The 20,116-nt window shown below is 40.6% G+C and overlaps 1 protein-coding gene across 7 annotated transcripts in view; it reads right to left on the bottom strand.

Moving 5' to 3' along the window:
• The window catches only part of Greb1l (GREB1 like retinoic acid receptor coactivator), a 236,824-nt gene that overhangs the window by 121,414 nt on the left and 95,294 nt on the right, over positions 1-20,116 (bottom strand). Inside the window, exon 1 of one of the 7 annotated variants that reach the window (XM_039097269.2) lies at positions 14,587-14,762. The exons of 5 other annotated variants lie outside the window; for them this stretch is intronic. The gene's annotated coding sequence lies outside the window, so the exon portion shown is untranslated. Of the gene's footprint in view, positions 1-14,586; positions 14,763-20,116 lie in introns of those variants that run through there. One more of the 7 variants, XM_039097266.2, reaches the window with a different exon arrangement.

Raw genomic sequence — 20,116 nt, 5'->3', positions numbered from 1 at the left:
TCTGCCAAATAGATTATGGTTGATATAAACTATTGTATAAAAAATAAGAGAAAGCTGCAAAGGCCTTGAATGAATTAAAGGAACTTGTCCTTAACTTTTATACATAACTTAGAATTTTTATTGTGTCTAAAAAAGAAAACCAAAGAGTCTTAGTCCTGTAAGAATGTATGAGTGCAGTAAGTATGGTACCTATATTTATAATATTAAACACTGTTTATAATATTAAAACACTAAAAGTCATGTTAAAGAAAATATTTTTGTACTTTTTATGTCAATTTGAAAGGCAGAAAAACATTTCAGATTTGGGGATAAAAATATTTATCATGACCTCTCCTTATTGGAAGAATGCCTTCTCTCAGAAGAATAATCACATCTACACCCTTCCCACTGACACATGCACAAATAGCATCTTTCAGAATTGCGAGCCTCCCTACCTAATCCAGACCAAAGACTACCCCATATGGTCAATGAGGTCAAACCACATTACCGCCAATGAGAGCGGTCTGACTCCGCAAGTGCCGTAAAGATTTTTAAAAAGGTCAATAATCCAATTCCAATAGCTTTGGAGTCTAAAATTGCTAATTTTTAGCCACGTGCTGCACAGTTCACCTGCTAGTAATGACATTTTTGTATTTTCTTCTAATTATACTCCACGCTGAGACCTTTGGCCCCGGGCCACAGACCCCTATTCAGGCCGCACACATTTCCTCAAACGCGGATCCTTTGTTGTCACCCTCTGCTTTCATCTCTTATTTACGCCGAGGAGGAGACCTCCACTGCCTCTATAGCTAAAGCTTCCAACCGTCGCAGCCTCCCTGCCTTTCAGACGATGGGCTTTTCCCTAGACAAATGCCAAAGAGTTTGACGAAATCATTTTTTGTTTTCTGGGTACACTGCTCTTTCTTCTCCCCTCTTCTATCCCTAGCCGACTTCCTTTTCTCTCTTGTCCCACAGGAGGGACTTTGCATGAGTAAGGATTTACACACTGTGACCATTACCAACAAAATGAGTACAATACAACCTCTAACATCTGACAGATCAATAACATATATATTTTTTCTTCCATCACAGAACCCATTAAACGAAACTGGAGATAATTTAAAACAACTTAACCCCCGCCCCCACCCCCGCCCAGCCTCCATTAAGACAGAACTCTCAGTACACCCCTGTAGAAGTGACACAAAGTGTTTAGAAAACACTGAGGATATTTGGCATATGGCCAAAACTTTTCAAGTTGTCAGTTACTTATAAAACAGAAAGGAGGGAAAAGCAAAGCAAAAAAGAGAAAGTAAACTGAAATGGCTAAAAGTTTGATTTTTAGCTTAATCTTTAAATTTTTAAAGCAAAATCTTCATAAACCATTCCTACCATTATTACTTCCCATCTCGTCACACACACACACACACACACACACACACACACACACACACACACACATATTTTGGAATAGCAGAAGCACAAACTTGTTACCATGACGTAGATCATTCCCTCAGATCACAACAAGGCACCGAAAAATTCCGAGCTCCAAGATGTTTACAGAGCAACACGGGTTCATCCCTGCTCCCTTTCTGTATCGCTCAGCTTGCTCTTGATTTCTAAGTGTTTCCTTGTTGTCTGTCCCCTGCAGACCCTGAAACCTCTTGTCTTTTCTTGTTTTCACCATTTGCTTCACCCAGCAGTTCACTGGAGACCCATCCATCTTGTAATGTAGAGTGGCAGATGCTCTCCCGAGCAAGCACACTGCTGGGTGAACAAAGGATTACCATCACCTCAGGAACTCGGAGAGAAATACAACTGCCACCTTAGGACAGGCTCTGACTTGACAGACATCGAACCATAAACCATTTCTAAGTGAAAAGGAAAACAATTGCCATACACACAACAAAATCTGACACAATCAAAGGCAGAAAAGAGTGATCATTTGTGGATTGCCTTTTCCCTCTGTAACTCACTTTGCTTTTATATTGGGGCAATTCACTGGCCAAGAGGCAAGAGATGGTCTTAGAAAGAAAAGCCTTTCTCAAGTGTCTTCTTTTATTCAACAATATTCAAAGTGAAATTCATTGACATGTGTGTTGAAGGAAATCCAGGGCTTCAATTCAGTCTGACCTTTCTTGTTTGCATAAAGCAATATCTGGACTCAGAAATGCTGACTCTATTCTACTGCTGTGAAAGGAACACTCATGCTTTGCAAATTAAAAACACATTAAGCACAACAGAAATTAAAAAGCAGCATGTGACATAATGCCAACAATATGCATAGCTCAGACTGGAAAGGCTCACCGTTCATTAATCAGACAACCTCCAACCTAGGCTTAAAGATAGTGACCAGGAACATTCTGGGAAGGGCTGAAGACTCGCCTCTAACAAAGGAGAGGTCATGTGAACATCGCCCAGCAACAAACCAATGCCAGGGAAGCTCTACATACAGGAGATTCTGTTGATCTAGAGTCTTGGCATTTGACCTTATTTCAAATACAACGGGAATAAGTACACCTCTAAAATTTAAATACTAGGGTGGGGAAATCCTGAAGGAATTTTAATTGAACCTAAAGGTTCAATTAAATCACTGTGACCAATGTTGTTATGGAGATTAACAATTCGTTTTTTATAACAAATATCGAGAGACACAGTTGTAAGCCTCCGTTGTAGAGGAATACATGTCGTTCTCAAAAAAAAAAAAAAAAAAAAAAGGACAAATACTACAAACATCTATGGTTCATCAAAAGACTCAGAATGTCAATGGACAGGCTCATGAACAGTTTTTCTAAGAACTGTGAGCAAAGAAAACGATGACATTTGCTTAGTAAAATACTTTAATTTCTCTTTAAAATCTTCACACACAAAGTCTTTAAGTTGTGCTAAAATTGGGATGTAGTGATTCTGTTCATCTTCACATTCCAAAGATCACCGTGTAATTTGAAAGATGTTTTCTACATTGTGTTTAAGTTATTTGGAGAATAAACAGAATTAGCTCTACGAACCAACACCTTTTATTTAAATGTTTCTGTGTCTCCTATTTTGTTACTTTGACTTCCTTATGAATACCACAGTATAGTTTTTTTATACTCTCAGAATTTCTTATTTTATTCTTAAGGCTGGCAAAAAAAAGTATACACAAAATAATGGAATGAATGTGTACACCTTGGAATCACAGTCTTGTAGAAGACTTTGTTCACCATGAACTGGCTCAACGTATTCTCCTAAAACAGCATGTCCTCCTTGATTACTCTCAAACTTGGGCATTAGTAACAGGAGAGAAGTGACCTTCAAATGACAGCACTTCTGCAAAGGGCTCCCAAAAGATCCGATTAACTTATCTTCTTTTAAGACAGTGAGGCCCATATGCATGTGCAGGAGAACCATATACATTCTCAGAAAGCACACCCTATGGAAAGTCCTTATTGCTTGACTGATCAAAAACAAAGTAAGACCTTTCTTTCTTTCAGGGTTGCTTCCAGATCACAGTCAGAGTTAGAAACCCACACAGGGGTAAAATCCATCAACATGAAGTCCTAAAAGGGTTTACCCTTCACCATCCTATTTGCACTTCAAAACCCTGTGAGTCCTCCAGTTAAAGGCCAGGGCTGAACCATTTCAATAAGAAGAGGTGGCCAGTGGTGATTTATCTTCCATTTGGCCCCTGGACAAGAGTTGTAATGTCTAGGAAGCTTCCCTTCCTGGACAAGAGCACTCCCCAAGTACCCCCCCTCACTTCCGCAGCCTTGGGTCTGCAACGTCATACAAACAACTCACAGGTTCCTTCAACCACAGGCAAGAACATGTGCCACTTTAGGATTTAGACCCATTTTCTTGGCAAGGATATCCCAAAGCAGAAGACTACTGCAGTCGCTAGGGGTAAGGGCAGGATCTCCTTGTTCTAGGCTGGGAGCAGGAAGGAGCTTCTCAGATGTAGCTGCTCCTATCACTGGCATCAAATGTTATTAGCAGAACCTCTTAAGCTCTTTCCAATTAATCCCAACGTATCTCTTTCCTTTGGGTAATGTTATCCAACTTCCATCAGTATGGTATCAGTTTAATTAACATCTGCACACTATAAAATATTTTAACAAATCCAAGAAAGTAAAGATTTCATAGGATGCAAACCCCTGGGTCAAAAAGACCTAAAAACTGGTAAGAGACTCATTATGCCTGCCCTGACTTCTGCTCCCTTGTTACCAAACAGGTATCACCATTTGCCAATGCACAATCTTCCTCAAGCAAAACAAGCTGTGGACAACAGCAATGCTTATTTAAATCAGACTGCCATGTGTTTATCACTATGGGATTGTTTCTTACAAATAGAGGACATTTTGTCACCAGGTATGACTTACTCATTTCACAATTATGTTCTATGTTCTTCTCAGAAAAGAATAATAGAAAGCCTTTATATTTTTTTTCTGTCCATTCAGTTTTCTGTTTTATTTAAATGACTTCCATTTTCTAGTTAATACTGATAGGTTCCATCTGAACACCATACTGACAAAATGCACGGAAGTGCATTTTCTGTAGTGATAATAGTCTCACAGTTGAAATTTTTCTACTTTAAGTTCACTTATTTTTGACAATTATATGTTACATGTGTTTGCTGGGAATTGAACTCAGGACCTCTAGAAGAGCAGTCAGTGCTCTTAACCACTGAGCCATCTCCTCAGCCTGGGTCTTTTGTGTGTGCTGTGTGTGTGTGTGTGTGTGTGTGTGTGTGTGTGTGTGTGTGTGTGTGTGTGCGCGCGCGCGCACGCGCGCCATAGTCAGATTTTCTGTGAGTTGGTGATTTTGTCCACTGTGCCTCATGAAGAAAACAGTGCTATACAGAGTGCCTACAAATTCTTTCTTTCACTAACTTCATAGACACTCCAAAGAGCAAATGTCTTTAATTTAAATCTAATGCTTTAACAAAAATCTGATCAATAATTAAATAAGAACATGACTAATTCAAGAAATGCAAATAGTTGTCAACTAATAGTAAATAATAATTTATGTCTCGGGAGTATTTTTTTTTTTTACTAAAACTCTACTGCAAACATTTTTACCCTTCATTCTCATAGCCTTAATTACCAAAAATTCTAGAAAACTCAATTTTTTTAGGAAGTAATTTTATTGTGTGCTACCAGACTGATGATTCTGAGGTTTGTATTTTGAGATGACATAAAATTCTAACCATACATATTAAATGAGAATAAGTGCATAACTAAAAGCCTAAGTGCCATGAAACTATCACTGAAGAAAAAACAAAACCCTCGTATAAATAATAATATCAAGGAAACAAATTCCTTAGCCTACTGGAGGACATTTTTTAAAAAGTGCTTTCCTTAGAGAAATGAAAAAAGTAATCGATCTGCCAGACAGGAAACATTCAATCTCCATTAAATATTTATTCAGTGCAGTAGACGGGTGCTGTTCAGACCTCAAAGAAAAAAGCAGTTCCTGATATTAAGGAATCATGGCTTAGAAGAGACCAGTGATGAGACACTTCCTCAAACGATGAAACTACATCCAAAAACGCCAGCACTAACACTGGAGCTGTGACCTGTAGTCACAGCTCAGGGAGCTGGGCAGAAAGATCACTACAAATTTGAAGCCTGCTAGGCTACACAACTAGGGTCTGTTTAAAAAAGAGAAAGAAAGAGAAAAGAAAACAAAGTCAAACCTACTAACCAACTGACCAAGGAAACAGCCAAAGACAAACAACTGGAGACATGCTGTGAAATATATATTGCTACTTTGAAATGTGCAAGCAAGTTCTTCGAGGGACTGTAGACAGCTCGGTGTTTAAGAGCACTGACAGCTCTTCCAGAGGGCCTGGGCTCAAGTCATTCATTATGGGCAGTTTTCTGCACACATCGATACTTCAAACTTTATATACTGATTTTAAAAATTAGCTTTACTATATTTATTCGGGCCAGCACCCACATGACAGTTCACATCTGTCTGTAGCTCCAAGATATGACAGCCTTACAAACATAGAAGCAGACAATACACCAGTGCACATAAAATAAAAAAAAAACATGTTTAAAAGAAAGAAAGAAAACAGAGCTACAAATGCAAACACTGAGCCCAACAAGGCTTGACTGGGGCTTAGTTAGACGCCCTGAGCGAGGTGAATATTGCCTATGCTGGGAGCCAGGTCCCAGTTCTGACACTTGGCCTGTCTTCTCCAAGGAGGGAATCAAAAGCAACTTCTAGACTAAATATGAAATGATAGACTCTTTGTAGATGACAGGATTTTTTATATGGAATATCCTAAGACACCACAAAAACTGTTCAAACTAATAAAAAAAATCAACACACATACACTGACAAAAGCAGACAAAGATGATTCTCAAGAGAAGATGTACGAATGGTCAAATGTGTGTGAATTGCCAGCATGACTAACCTCCAGGGAAACACAAGTCAATACTGCAGAAAGAGGTAACTTCACACCTGTTAAAATGGCCACCTTCCCAAAGATAAATGGTGGCAAACACTGGAAAGGACATGGGAAAGAGATTGCTTGCACACTGTTGGTGGCAACATAAATTAACAGAGCTATCTGGTAAACAGTATGACGGTTCCCCAAAATGTTAAAGTCATTGCTTCCACCCCACCTAGCCATCCCACCTAGGCATCCCACCACAGCGCTGTTTCCTGTGGTTCCAAATAACTGTGATTTGAATGTAAGCAAGTCACCCATGCAGCATTTTTAAAGAGCACTGGCTTATAAAGAGGCTCTTAAGTGCTGACTGTGCCTTGTATATAACTTAATATTCCCTCTAGATAGCTCAGCACATTGATCTCCAGCTTATGACACCGGAACTTAAAATTTTTCTACTTTACAAAGGTACAAAAGCAATTTATGTACCAGGAACTATATTTCAAACTTTAAAACTTTTATCTTTCTCAGGATAGTAAAGTGCAATGCTGTGTGATGCTGAGCAGAGATGGGGAGGCACTGCTTCTAATAAGTTAACATCATAGGCATAAACGATATATACCATAGAGTCTACTACACTGCTGAGCACGATGCTTGGAAGGCCATGTGCATTCAATGCATATTAAAGTTACAATGTTTTATTGACACGAACTCATGATAAGTTCAAGAGTGTCTTCATAGAGCTCAGTACTACCTCACCTACAAGCATTTAATAGGGGCTTAGAATATGTCCACTGTGGATAAATGGGAAAACTATTACATATCCATTGAAAATGAAAGTTAGTATCTGCACATCCATTTTGTTACAGCATTGTTCCCAAATCATCCTAGATGTTTGTCAGTGAATAAATAGATAAAGAACACACACACACACACACACGTCACTTAATGAAATCAGGCTAGGGAGATGCCTCAGTTGGTAAATGAGGTCTTGCGTTCAGCTTTCCCAGAAGACATGTGAATGCTGGACAGCATGGTAACCAGCTTGTAGTCCCAGTGTTTGGAAGGCAGACATGCTAAATTTAAAAATTTTCACCATAAGTGAGTTTAAGCGAGATACAAAAAGTTAATGTTTGATTAAGTCATTCTATAGCATATACAGATATCAAAATATTAACTTATATACCATAAATAAGTAAGTTAATGTTTTGTTAGTTAAAACATAAAACTTTTTATTGAAAACAATATGGTGCTACAGAGGCAGAGAAGAGAACTCATTCACAACAACCAGAAAAATAATATGTAGGAGTCATGCTAATTGCAGATATGTTGTAACTTTTTTAAATTATCAAACTTAATTAGGTAATTTAAGTGAAAATTTCTACACAAAGGAGCATATTGTGTTTTTTAAAGAGAAGCCTAAATTAAATTGTATATTTCCCAAACAAAATAATAAGGGAATTCTAGTTAAAATATCAGTAGAGCTATGCAACTTTACTAGAGTGAACGAAGATTGCTAGAGAGAGAGAAAACTCTTCAAAAACAAGTGGCAGGAGTCGGGAAGACAGACGAATGGCTCAGAGCTTCCTTCTCAAGCTGCCCTTGCAGAAGATCCACATGTGGTTCCTAGCATCCGCACGGAAGATCACATCTGTCTACAACTCCAGTTTCAGGGGATCCATTGGGCGTGTATATACATGGTGCCCTGACACACATGCAGGCAAAAATAAAATAAATCTTAATAAAAACTGGTTTAGGAGAGATGAGTAAGCACCCTATTGAACCATATTGTATTGTGAAGAAAGCTTTGGGTTATTAAAATCTGTGTCAGTAAAGCTCAAAAAATAATTCTCATCTCCTTTCATATTTCCTTTTGACTTCTTTTTACACACACACACACACACACACACACACACACACATATGCATGCTACCACACATATGTGGGTATAGGTGTGTTTCAGCAGGCCCATGACTCTCAGCAGATAACTTCCTGGAGTTGGTTCTCTCCTTCAACGACGTGGGACTCCATGTCAAATCCAGGTCCTCAGGCTTGGCAGCAGGTGCCTTTCCCAGTGGCCCCTCTCTCCAGTCCTTGATAGATTTCTAAAGCGTTCTTCTTCTCTTTGAATTTCATCTGACTCCATTTCTAGTTTTCCTCCATCTATAGGTTGACTTTCAATTTCCTTTTCACTCACTATGCAGCAGGGAAGTGATGGAGTTCTACAGAATGTCGTCTATGGAAACTGAGGGTCGCTTATTCACCTATACCTCCTGCTGCAAGCCTCTTTCCCCCTGAATCAGACCTGACTAATGTAATTGTCAAAATAATGAACAAGAGATGATGTGTTATTTCAAAGGCCGTGCAAGGCAGGTTCTGCCTCTCTCCTCCTTCTCCTCCTCCTCCTCCCTCCCCTCCTCCTCCTCCCTCCTCTCCCCCCTCCCCTCCTCCTCCCTCCTCTTCTTCTTCCTCCTCCTCCTCTTCCTCTTCCTCTTCCTCCTCTTCTTCCTCCTCCTCCTCCTCCTCTCCTCCAGGAATGGCCTTTCCTGTCAGGAAACATGGAGTTCTGTAAGAGGCCCTCATGTCATTCTTTTGCTAAAACCCTTCCAGACTCAATTGATGTTTTAGGATAAAGTCGATATCCTCAGTGAGCATCCTTCCCTTGCTAGTGCTCTTTCTAACAGTGAGCTCAGACACACTGTCTGAGCTTCCAGAACTGCATTTGTTGTTGCTGTTTTTGATTAAATTTTTCATTCTTTAGATCTCATCCACTCAGACCTGCCTTGAAAGCTCTCATAGAATCTTGCTCATCTCCTAACAGTTCCCTCACTTCTGACCTATACAGTAGTGATTAACCAGGGTTTACATTCCCTATTAGTTTCTAAGCATCATAAAAACAGGAGCTATACTTACCTGATTTTGCCTATGATTAAATTCACGGTATCTACTATGGTACTCTCCAACACAGTATGCAGCCACAATACTTTAAAATATTTTAATGATCTGTATATGTGACTGGCTAAAAAATATGGTTTGTCCAGAAAGACTGCATTAGAATTAAAATTTATAAAATACCTATGAAAACTGTTGCTTTCATGATCTGAACTTATTTTTAAATTATTAAGAAACTATTTTAGAGAAAATAAGGGGCTAGGGATACAAGACTGGATGAGCTGGAAGCCAGTGGGAGTCTGTAGTTCCAGTTGCCAGTCCCTTCTCTACTTACTATGACTTGTTCTGCCATGACTCGTCCAATCTGATGGTTCTCACTGTCTTGACTTGTTTTCAGCTGCATATACACCATCAGCAAGACAATCTAGACAGACTTTTCTGAGTTGCTGTCCCCAAAGTATAAAAGTCTACAAAACACGACCTCTCTTCTATCTCAATATATCAACACAACATGCTCAGACTGATATTCCCACAGGAATCTGTGTTCTTAAGAGTAGAAGCTTTTCTTATTCCCTTATTTCATGCATTTGTTCACTTAGAAATTACTGAACTGCAGCAGGGTTAATGACAAATGCCCATTGAGCTCAGAGATTCCTAGCTAGAGGTGAAGGCAGGCTCAGCTCAGGGATACAGAGATAACATCAGAAAAAGGGGACATGGTGGCTTGAGAAGATAGGGTAGGAATTTGACAAACAGAATTAGGAAAGCTTCACATACCACCAGAACAGACTGCCACAGGCGTGGCATACTTAAGACTCACTGGAAGGTAACTGTTCCAGGGGTTGAATCCTCGGTGGGAGTGTGGGCAGTTAAAGAGCCAGAGAAAACTTTAAAGTACAGTGGGGCTGGTCTGTAAGGGATTTTCTATGTCAAATTAGGAATCTGAATTTCATCCTAGAAGCAGGAAAAGGCCAAAGAGATTTCAAAATCTGACATTAACAATTAGATTTTTTAAAAAAAGAAGATAAATTTAGTATTAATGTATAAATTAGAGATCAACAATTTCTTCAAGAGCTGGAAATAGAGTTCACTGGTAGAGAAAAACCCAACCAACCAAGCACCAGAAGTTTCAGCAAGAGTGTAGGAAGAGGAGATAAGGATTTCTTTTAATTAGGGGTGGAGGGAAGAGGGAAGAGAAATCTTTTCAGTAGGAAGATAGAAATTCAGAACCAAGCTCAGGACTCCAGACTGCACAAACAGAGCCTGAAGACATCGACCACACAGCTAGATGGTAGGTACTGGTCTAGTTAGTGAAAATATGTTAAGCATATGCCACAAGAAACAGGGCAGTCTGAAAGTCAAAGGTCGAGGAAAACCCAGAACAGATACAGAAAGAGCAGTAGGAAAGGAGGCAGGCCTCACGAAGGCAAACGAAAAAGAGCTCTCAGCAAGTGGACGTGGTGTGCATGGCACATAACCAGTTACCCTTGCTCGAAGCCACCATGGCGAGCAAGGGTGGAAATAGGTTGGTAACAGTAGAGAAGATGAGCTAGCAGGAAGGAATATGCTATAGGAGGGATACTTACAGGTGAGGTTCTTACCTTAAAAAAAAAAAAGAGAAGAAAAGTCATAGATGGGCAAGACAATGGGGACAAGGTGAGAACTACACACTGATGAGAAACTCCAGGAAAAGAAACTTGTGAGGTTACTTGAGCATGTCCGGTGATTTGCAGGCAAATGTGAAAGCAAGAAGAAAAGAAACAGCAGAGTAAGAACAGAACCTATCAGCACTGCTCGACTCTAGTGTATGAGGAGAAGAATGGTAGGAGGAGGAAGATGCCCAGGTCCTAGGAGGTCAGAGTGCATCCTGAAGAGACAAAGTAGCTACAAAGAGGGCCTGTTCTTGTCTCATCTTGGAAAAGAATCTTGTATGACAAAAAGTGTGAATAAGGAAGCAAATCCTGGATGGGCACAGTTAGGATATGAAGGCTGGAGTAGGGTTGAGAAATATTTAGGACTTAAATCAATACGACGCTGGGAATAAGGATTTTCTCTCCAGGCTGGAGAGATGGCTGAGTGGTAAAAAGCACTGAAGCACTGATTGCTCTTCCAGAGGACACACATTCAATTCCTAGCACCCATTTGGAAGCGCACAACCTTCTGTAACTCCAGGAACCAACACCCCCACACAGGCATATAAGCAGCTAAAACACCAATACACACAAAGTAAAACATAAATTGTTAAAAGTAGAAGCCTTTCCCTCTTTCCCTGAGCTGTATTCTTTATCATGTGGTCTTGCTTTAATTCACACTAGACTACTCCATCAATTGCTCCTTCAGTACATGCTTTGAGGACTTGGGTCAGGTCCTGCAGACACAGAGGTTAGGTTTCTGTCTCTTGGACCTTACGGGAACCGATGATCACTATGTTACTTGGGGTGTTTTATTTCATCCCCAGGATACCTCATGCTTTAAGAACTATTATTGTTTCTATTTTTCAGATGAGATGACCCAATTTCAGAAAGTTTAATAATTTGTTTATAGCTGACTGATATGTGGTAGTGCCAGGAATGGAGCACAAACTCATCTTACTTCAAAGCCATGTTTAACCACTCAATTACTATGCTATCCCATGTAAATGTATTAAACGTGCCTTTCAAACATCACAACAAGAGCATACTGCCTTGGATGACCACAGTTTGCCAACGCCACACTTTCTGCATTTGCTACTTTCCAGTCAGGATGGTTTTGTTTACATGAAAACTGAGGTGGACTAAGGTACCTTCTCTGCTGAAGGGCAGTCTAAAGAAGAAGTTGAAGTTTTGAACAAAATGTGAAGAGGAATTCAGTTCTTATTGGTTTTAAGACATACTGGTTTTGGGATGGCTGTGAGGCATTCAAATGGAGACAGCCAGGAGTTATTTCATTAATCTGAAGTTTAAGGTGAAGGCAAGGTTAGAGATAAAACAAAACAAAGCAAGACAAAACCCCCCAAAATTTGGTATCAAAGTCAAGGCTATTACCGAGACCCTTCAGGGGTTCCATGAAGTGAGAGCAGTTGCCTGCTGAGAAAAAGGCAGTTGGGTTGAGAGAGATTAGGGGACAGAAACACACCAGCCAAACAGAAGATAAGAGTTAATAGAATTCAAGGCTAGGACAATGCACAGTGTTATCTATCTATACAGACTAGGACTTTTCTCTACCACAACTCGAGGTTAGGAATGCTTGCCCAAACGTGACTGCTCTCTCTGTTGCTAGCTCATTTCTTTTTTCTTGATCTGATTTGTTTGTGAGCTCCTAGAGCATTCTGGATTTAACCTTGATTTGCTAGAGAAAAGCCTCATACTACAGGGTTCTACTTAAACCCATCTCCCTTTGTAGCTGAAATCTTATTTGCGGTTTTTATTGTTGTAGATGTGGCAAACTCACGCACAGTCATCCTATCTCCAGGTTACACAGAGACTCAGACAAGAGCAGCTCCCTGTCCTTCCAAGTAGTCTCACTCCATCACAAAGGCTTACAGTGCATCCTCACTAAATAAATAAATACTGTGGGGTTGCGTTGGCATGATTCTGGTAGCTTCAACAGAGAAACTCAACAATTGCCCTCTACTATCAACATTTCATTCTGAATTTTATTCTGAGACCGGGAAGACTTTTCCACCCAGCATATGCCCATTTTGCCTTGAAGTTGGGGCAGTAACCATGAATTTCTCTCAGTATTTGTGGGCCTCTTGAACCTTCATGAGCAAAATTTAAGGTCTTGAACCCAATACTTGCAGATATACCTGTATGTTCAAAGATCCAGTGATTTCATGAGTCTTGGAAGACCACTGACTTCTGGCCCACAATTGAAACACAAGTTCTTTGTTCTCCTATTGGGAGTGACCAAACATTTCTCTCTGCAAAATTGGTTTATACTCTACAAAGCACTCTCTGTAACTTGCAGTGAGGACCTTCTTGTCTAATGTTTAGTTATTGTTTTGTTTGGTAGTTAAAATATTTTTATTAGATGCAAGTTTTTTTTTTTTTTTAAAACCCATGGTACCAGTGGTGGTATATACTTTTAATTCCAGCACTCCAGAAGCAGGGGCAGAGAGGCAGGGGGAGCAGAGGGGCAGGGGGAGCAGAGGGGCAGAGGGGCAGAGAGGGGCAGAGGGGCAGAGGGGCAGAGAGGGGCAGAGGGGCAGAGGGGCAGAGGGGCAGAGAGGGGCAGAGGGGCAGAGGGGCAGAGGGGCAGAGGGGCAGAGGGGCAGAGAGGGGCAGAGGGGCAGGGGGAGCAGAGGGGCAGGGGGAGCAGAGGGGCAGGGGGGCAGAGGGGCAGGGGGGCAGGGGGAGCAGAGGGGCAGGGGGAGCAGAGGGGCAGAGGGGCAGTGGGGCAGAGAGGGGCAGAGGGGCAGAGAGGGGCAGAGGGGCAGAGAGGGGCAGAGGGGCAGAGGGGCAGAGGGGCAGAGGGGCAGAGGGGCAGAGAGGGGCAGAGGGGCAGAGGGGCAGAGGGGCAGAGAGGGGCAGAGGGGCAGAGGGGCAGAGGGGCAGAGGGGCAGTGGGGCAGAGGCAGAAGCAGGCAGATGTCTGAGTTCAAGGCGGCCTGGTCTACAGTGTGAGTTCCAGGACAGGCAGGACTACACAGATAAATTCTATCTGAAAAAATCAAAACACCAAAAAACCAAAAACAAACAAAAAGGAAAAAAAAATCAATGAATGGGTCTTTTTAGTTCATTTAAGTAGTAAAAAGCAACCAGGAGAAACATAAACTATCCCTGTGGGTCTTGTAGAGACTTTGTTAACTCAATGTCCCCACCCCTCCCATCCTTTCCCAACCCCCACCACCACCCCACCCCATCCCGGCTTAACCAAAGAGTGTCAGTGGCTTATCAGGATTATTAAGGTACTGAATAGCAGGACTGCACCAGAAGTCAAGGCCCCTACCCTTACACTTTTTTTTTTTTAAAGAAAAACAATTAAAATGGTGAGAAAAAAAATCTCTTGAGAAGTCAAACCAGATGAAGGTAAACTGCCAGTTGGCTGAGTTTAAACAGTGCTTTCTCTTTGTTCTTCCTGGTCCAATAATAAACAAGCCAGTGATTAGCAGTAAGGTCTGGCAGATGAAGCACCCTACCTCAACAAAAATATTTGTGCTTTTTGTACTACAGTTAGTAAACCAACTGTTAAAATTAAAGTAAATGGAAACAAAGATTATTAGCAAACCTACTCTTTTGAAAGACAGAAACAAAAAAGAACAAAAACACCACCACCAAAACCCAAAATCCCCATGGCTCTTTTCATTTGCAGTCAGGGAACTGAGTCCCATTGTAAATCCCGGGTCATAAAGGCCCATACTACCTGCAGAGCCTGCAGCCTGCAGAGCCCAGGAGGACATTAGTGAAGACACCAGATGAGCTGAGGGAGCATTTGGAGCTTGGTAGACAAAAGGCAGCATTCCAAATGGAACCTGCTTTGTGAATGCCTGGATCCGGAGTCTGAAGACAGATCAGCTTAAAGCAACAGAGGAGCCAAGCCACAAAACCCCATTTTGACACATTAAGGATTTTCTTCATTAGCCGCCCAGGTGTTTAAATGTTAATTTAACTTTAAATTTAAGTTGTACTTGAGATGAGACCTAAAAGAGAAGACTCTGACAGTGATGGCTGAACTTAGAGGTTCATGACGTTAATTCACAATATTCCTAACATTTTAAAAATCTGTAGTGACTTTTAAATTAGTGATATTAGTATTTCAATTTGTGCTCATTCTACTCAAGAGTACTGTTTTAAACACAGATTAGAAAAATGGAAACTTCTCCAATGGTAATAAGAAGACATGTAATATTAGAACAGGAGGTCTTTCTTTCAGTTTCCCGGTGCCTATATAGACTTCGTTCACTGTGAAACACACATATAACATGTGTGTGTGTGTGTGTGTGTGTGTGTGTGTACATATTCACTGTGAAACTTGATAAATTTATAGTGAGACCTTCCCTGAAGTACATAGACAAAAATGGTCTGATAATTTAAACTTTTTCAAGATTTATGTGTTTTGCCTGCATGTATATATGTGTACCATATATGTGCTTGGTGCCTGTGGAGGCCAGAATGTGGTGTCAGAGCTGAAACTGGAGTTGTAAGTAGTTATGAGCCATTATGTAAGTGCTGGACATAGAACTCAGGTCCTCTACAAGAGCAACATGTATTGTTGGTTGTGTTTTATAAAAAGAGATCAGGATACGTTTTATGGAGCCAGGTACCTTATGCTGAGGCAGCCTTTCCCCCGGAGGTACCAGCAACATGGTGGGTATAGTATAGAATGGAGTTTATTTAGGGCATGGGAAGGGAGGTTGAGAAGGGAGAAGAGACAGAGAAGGAGAGGGGGAGGGAGGAAGAGAGAGAGAAAGAGAGGAGAAAAGAGTGTGTGTGTGTGTGTGTGTGTGTGTGTGTGTGTGTGTGTGTGAGAGAGAGAGAGAGAGAGAGAGAGAGAGAGAGAGAGAGGAGAGAAGAGAAAGTGTGTGTGTAAGAGAGAGAAAGAGAGAGAAGAGGAGAGGCTGCCAGGAACATGTGGAGAGAGGGGAGGAGGGGGAAGGGGAGAGAGGGAGAAAGGGGTCAGAGAGAGAAGGAATGGAGAGATTAGGAGAGTAAAAGATTATGAAAGAGTGGAGGGACCAATCAGCCCTTTTTATAGGAAGCCAGGTCTACCTGGCTTGTTGCCAGGTACTGTTGGGAGGAGCCTAGAAGAAATGCTAATATTGTTACAACCACGGAGCCCTCTCTCCAACTCTGTGTCTAACAATCTAAAGAATCCCCAAAGTATAAATTAAAGTATAATAATGAGAAAATTCACTTGTAATTTCTATTTTCAGAAAAGAGGTTTCTCATCATAGATCCTAGTTTTGTTTGATTTTCAACACCGAGAACAAAAGCAGCTGCACTGTCAGACTTTAACAGGGTTATAAAGCAGGGCTACACTGAGTGATGGCTACATTTACACCTAACTGACTGGTCATGCCTAGACTTTTCAGCCAGGTGAACATTTTGACTTATCTATATTCAAGGAAAAATGTTGGAGAAATTACCTAAATCTAAACTCAAAAAGCTATCTGCTGTCTCCTACTTTACATTGGGTTTAAAATTGTCAGAAGTCAAGTTCCTGGCATTGGATAGCAAGAGAACACTTAAGTAACAAGACTAAAGGCTGGTTGTGAGGGAAGGATGCAAACAAGTTCCAACTACAAACTTGCTAAAAAGCCCTGGCCCGAGGTGTGGCCTCTGATCTTTCCAGTTTCATCCCAGGGCCTAACCATCTAACTGGCCAGCAGCCACTGCATTCTCTCAGATGCCCTCTGCTTTCTCACTTGTTCCTCCCTTGTTCTCACTTGCTGAGAACCAAAAGTCAGGACCCACAGTAGCTGACCTGTGTCATGCCCTTGAGGAATCTCAGCGAGGCAGTGTGATAATCCTTACACTCCTTAAAATGAGCAGTGAGCTATGAACCAGGAAAACCAGCCTAAATGGCCCAGTGTAGGAGATGTGGGGCACCTGCACTTAGGGTTAAAACCCTTCTTCCTTGAGGCCCTTACCCACAGGAAGAGTTAGGCTGTTATTCCTCTGGAGTTCTTCGTGCACATTATTTTTTTTATCAGACCACCACATGCAGAAGTAGTAAAGCTGATACTCAAGTGTTCTGCCTCCAAACCAGCTTTGTTTGTTTTTCTATCCCTCTCTGTGTAAGTGTCTGTTTTGACAGGGCACTGTTACCTTCCTATAGCTCAGATGCTGTGGGTGAGGGTGGAGAATTTGGCTTGAACAGAAACAAAGGAAGCAAAACTATATACATAAACAAATAACTCAAACCACTTCAGAGATAAGCTGCACTCAGGGCTTGTCAACAAAGTGTCCACTGTAAAAGACAGCAAGAAGGAAAGTGAAGATGTAACAATGATATCCTGGGTTGTAACACTTTATAAAAACATGACAATCATACATTGATTAAAGAAAAACTAAAATAATGGACTTGCCAACTCCCTTGGTCTAAAGCTGAGAAGGAGTTCCTGATTGTCACTGGAGACGACCAAAGCTTTCTAAAGAGCACTGAACACAGCATGGAACAATTCATCTCTACAGCATCATCACATTGACATGTGGACATGCCACTGCCTTCAGTACATGAGAGTCATAAAAGGGAGAGTCATATGTTCAAGAAAGCAGGGATGACATTTAAGCCTACATCCTTTAAACTGGGTGCCTTGTGCTCTCCAAGCTAAACTACATAATGCCTTCTCTTTAATAGTAAAAGAGCACATGAAATCATCCAAACTGTCACCAAGACTAAATTTAAAAAGTCACTGGCAAATGTCATGCTGGATAACTGAGTTCCTACCTAAAAATGCTGAAATTCTGTGCCTAGAAATTGCTAAGTTTAGACTGTCAGACAACAATAATTTATTCCCCGTCTATTAGAGATGTCAGACTATAAGAATACAGGATCACTAACCTTCCCCAATACATAATTCTATGCAACCAAGTAAATTCTGACTTTACTATTTGCCATTTCAATCTCAAAATTTCCTTTCTCCCTTCCTTCTTTCCTTCCTTCCTTCCTTCCGTCCTTTCATCCATCCTTTCTCCCCACCTCAGGGGGGAACCCAGGACTACAAACATGCAAAGCATACTATCCACCACTGAACTACAACTTCAGCTCCTGATTTTCTAGGGAGATAAATCTAAAGCCTAATCTAAATGCATGACGCTGAAGACACAATCCTTAGAATGCAAAACAAACAAATAAAAACTTAACCTCAGCCTTCTGGTCTTCATCTGCATCCAGAGCTAAGGCTGTCCCACAGCCCTCCATACCCAAATCCCACCAAGAGAGAGTTGGTCTCCCAGGAGTGAACTTACTCCTAAGATTACAGGCTTCCAGGCCCACAGGAGGGACAAGCTCCAGTCAGACAGCAAGACCAACTGACACCAGAGATAACCAGATGGCCAGAGGCAAGCATATGAACCTAAGCAACAGAAACCAAGGCTACTTGGCATCATCAGAACTCAGTTCTCCCACCACAGCAAGTCCTGGATACCCCAACACACCAGATGATGCTAGAGGACTTTAAGAAGGACATAAATAACTCCTTTAAAGAAATATAGGGTAACACAGGTAAAGAAGAAGCCCTTAAAGAGGAAACACAAAAATCCCTTAAAGATTTACAGGAAAACATAACTAAACAGGTGAAGGAATTGAACAAAACCATCCAGGATCTAAAAATGGAAATAGAAACAGTAAAGAAATCACAAAGGGAGAAAACCCTGGACACAGAAAGCCTTGGAAAGAGATCAGGAGTCACAGATGCAAGCATCACCAACAGAATACAAGAGATAGAAGAGAGAAGTTCAGGGGCAGAAGATTCCATAGAAATCATTAACACAATAGTCAAAGATAATGCAAAAAGCAAAAAGCCCCTAACCCAAAACATCCAGGAAACCCAGGACACAATGAGAAGACCAAAGCTAGGAATAATAGATATAGAAAAGAGTGAAGATTCCCAACTTAAAGGATCAGTATATATCTTCAACAAAATTATAGAAGAAAACTTCCCTGACCTAAAAAAAGAGGTACCCGTGAACATACAAGAAGCCAACAAAACTCCAAATGGATTAAGTCCAAAAAAGAAATTCTTGGATCAAATGCACAAAACAAAGAAAGAATATTAAAGGCACTAAAGGAAAAAGGTCAAGTAACATCAGATTTACAGCAGATTTCTCAACAGAGATTATGAAAGCTACAAGATCCTGGGCAAATGTCATACAGACCCTAAGAGAATACAAATGCCAATCCAGGCTACAATATCCAGCAAAGTTCTCAATTACCATAGATGGAGAAACCAGGCCATTCCATGACAAAACCAAATTTGCAAAATCCACAAATCCAGCCTTACAAAAGATAATAGATGGAAAACTCCAACACAATGAGAGAAACTACACCCTAGAAAAAGCAAGAAAACAATCTTCTTTCAAGAAACCCAAAGAAGATAGCCACACAAACACAATTCCACTCTAACGACAAAAATAATAGGAAATAATCACTATTCCTTAATATCTCTTAACATTAGTGGACTCAATTACCCAGTAAAAAGACATAGACTTACAAACTGGATGAGTAAACTGAACCCAGCATTTTGCTGCATTCAGGAAACATACCTCAGTGATAAGGACAGACACTACCTCAGAGTAAAAGACTAGAAAAAAAATTCCAAGCAAATGGTCCCAAGAAACAAGCAGGAATAGATATTCTAATATCAAATAAAATCGACTTTCAGCCAAAAATTATCAAAAAGATAAGGAAGGACACTTCATACCAATCAAAGGAAAAATCTACCAAAATGAACTCTCAATTCTGAACATCTATGCTCTAAATGGTAGGGCACCCACATTCATAAAAGAAATTTTACTAAAGCTCAAACTGTATATTGTACTACACACAACAATAGTGGGACACTTCAACACCTCACCTCATCAATAGACAGATCATGGAAGGAGAAACTAAACAGAGAAATAATGAAACTAACAGAAGTTATGAACCAAATGGATTTAATGGATATCTATAGAACAGATATCTATCTATCATCAGCACCTCATGGTACCTTCTCAAAAAATCACCATATAATCGGTCACAAAACAGGCCTCAACAGACACCAGAAGATTGAAATAATCCCATGGATCCTATCAATCACTACGGACTAAGGCTGGTCTTCAATAATAACAAAAACATCAGCAAACCCACACACGTGGAAGCTAAACAACACTCTACTCAATGATAATTTAGTCAAGGAAGAAATAAATAATTCTATATTCTTCTTAGAATTTAATGGAAATTAAGGCACAAC

This window comes from Rattus norvegicus, chromosome 18, assembly GCF_036323735.1.
Source record: "Rattus norvegicus strain BN/NHsdMcwi chromosome 18, GRCr8, whole genome shotgun sequence".
Lineage (NCBI taxonomy): Eukaryota > Metazoa > Chordata > Mammalia > Rodentia > Muridae > Rattus > Rattus norvegicus.
Note: the sequence above shows the minus strand (reverse complement) of the source record. Positions and strands in the feature narration are given on the sequence as shown.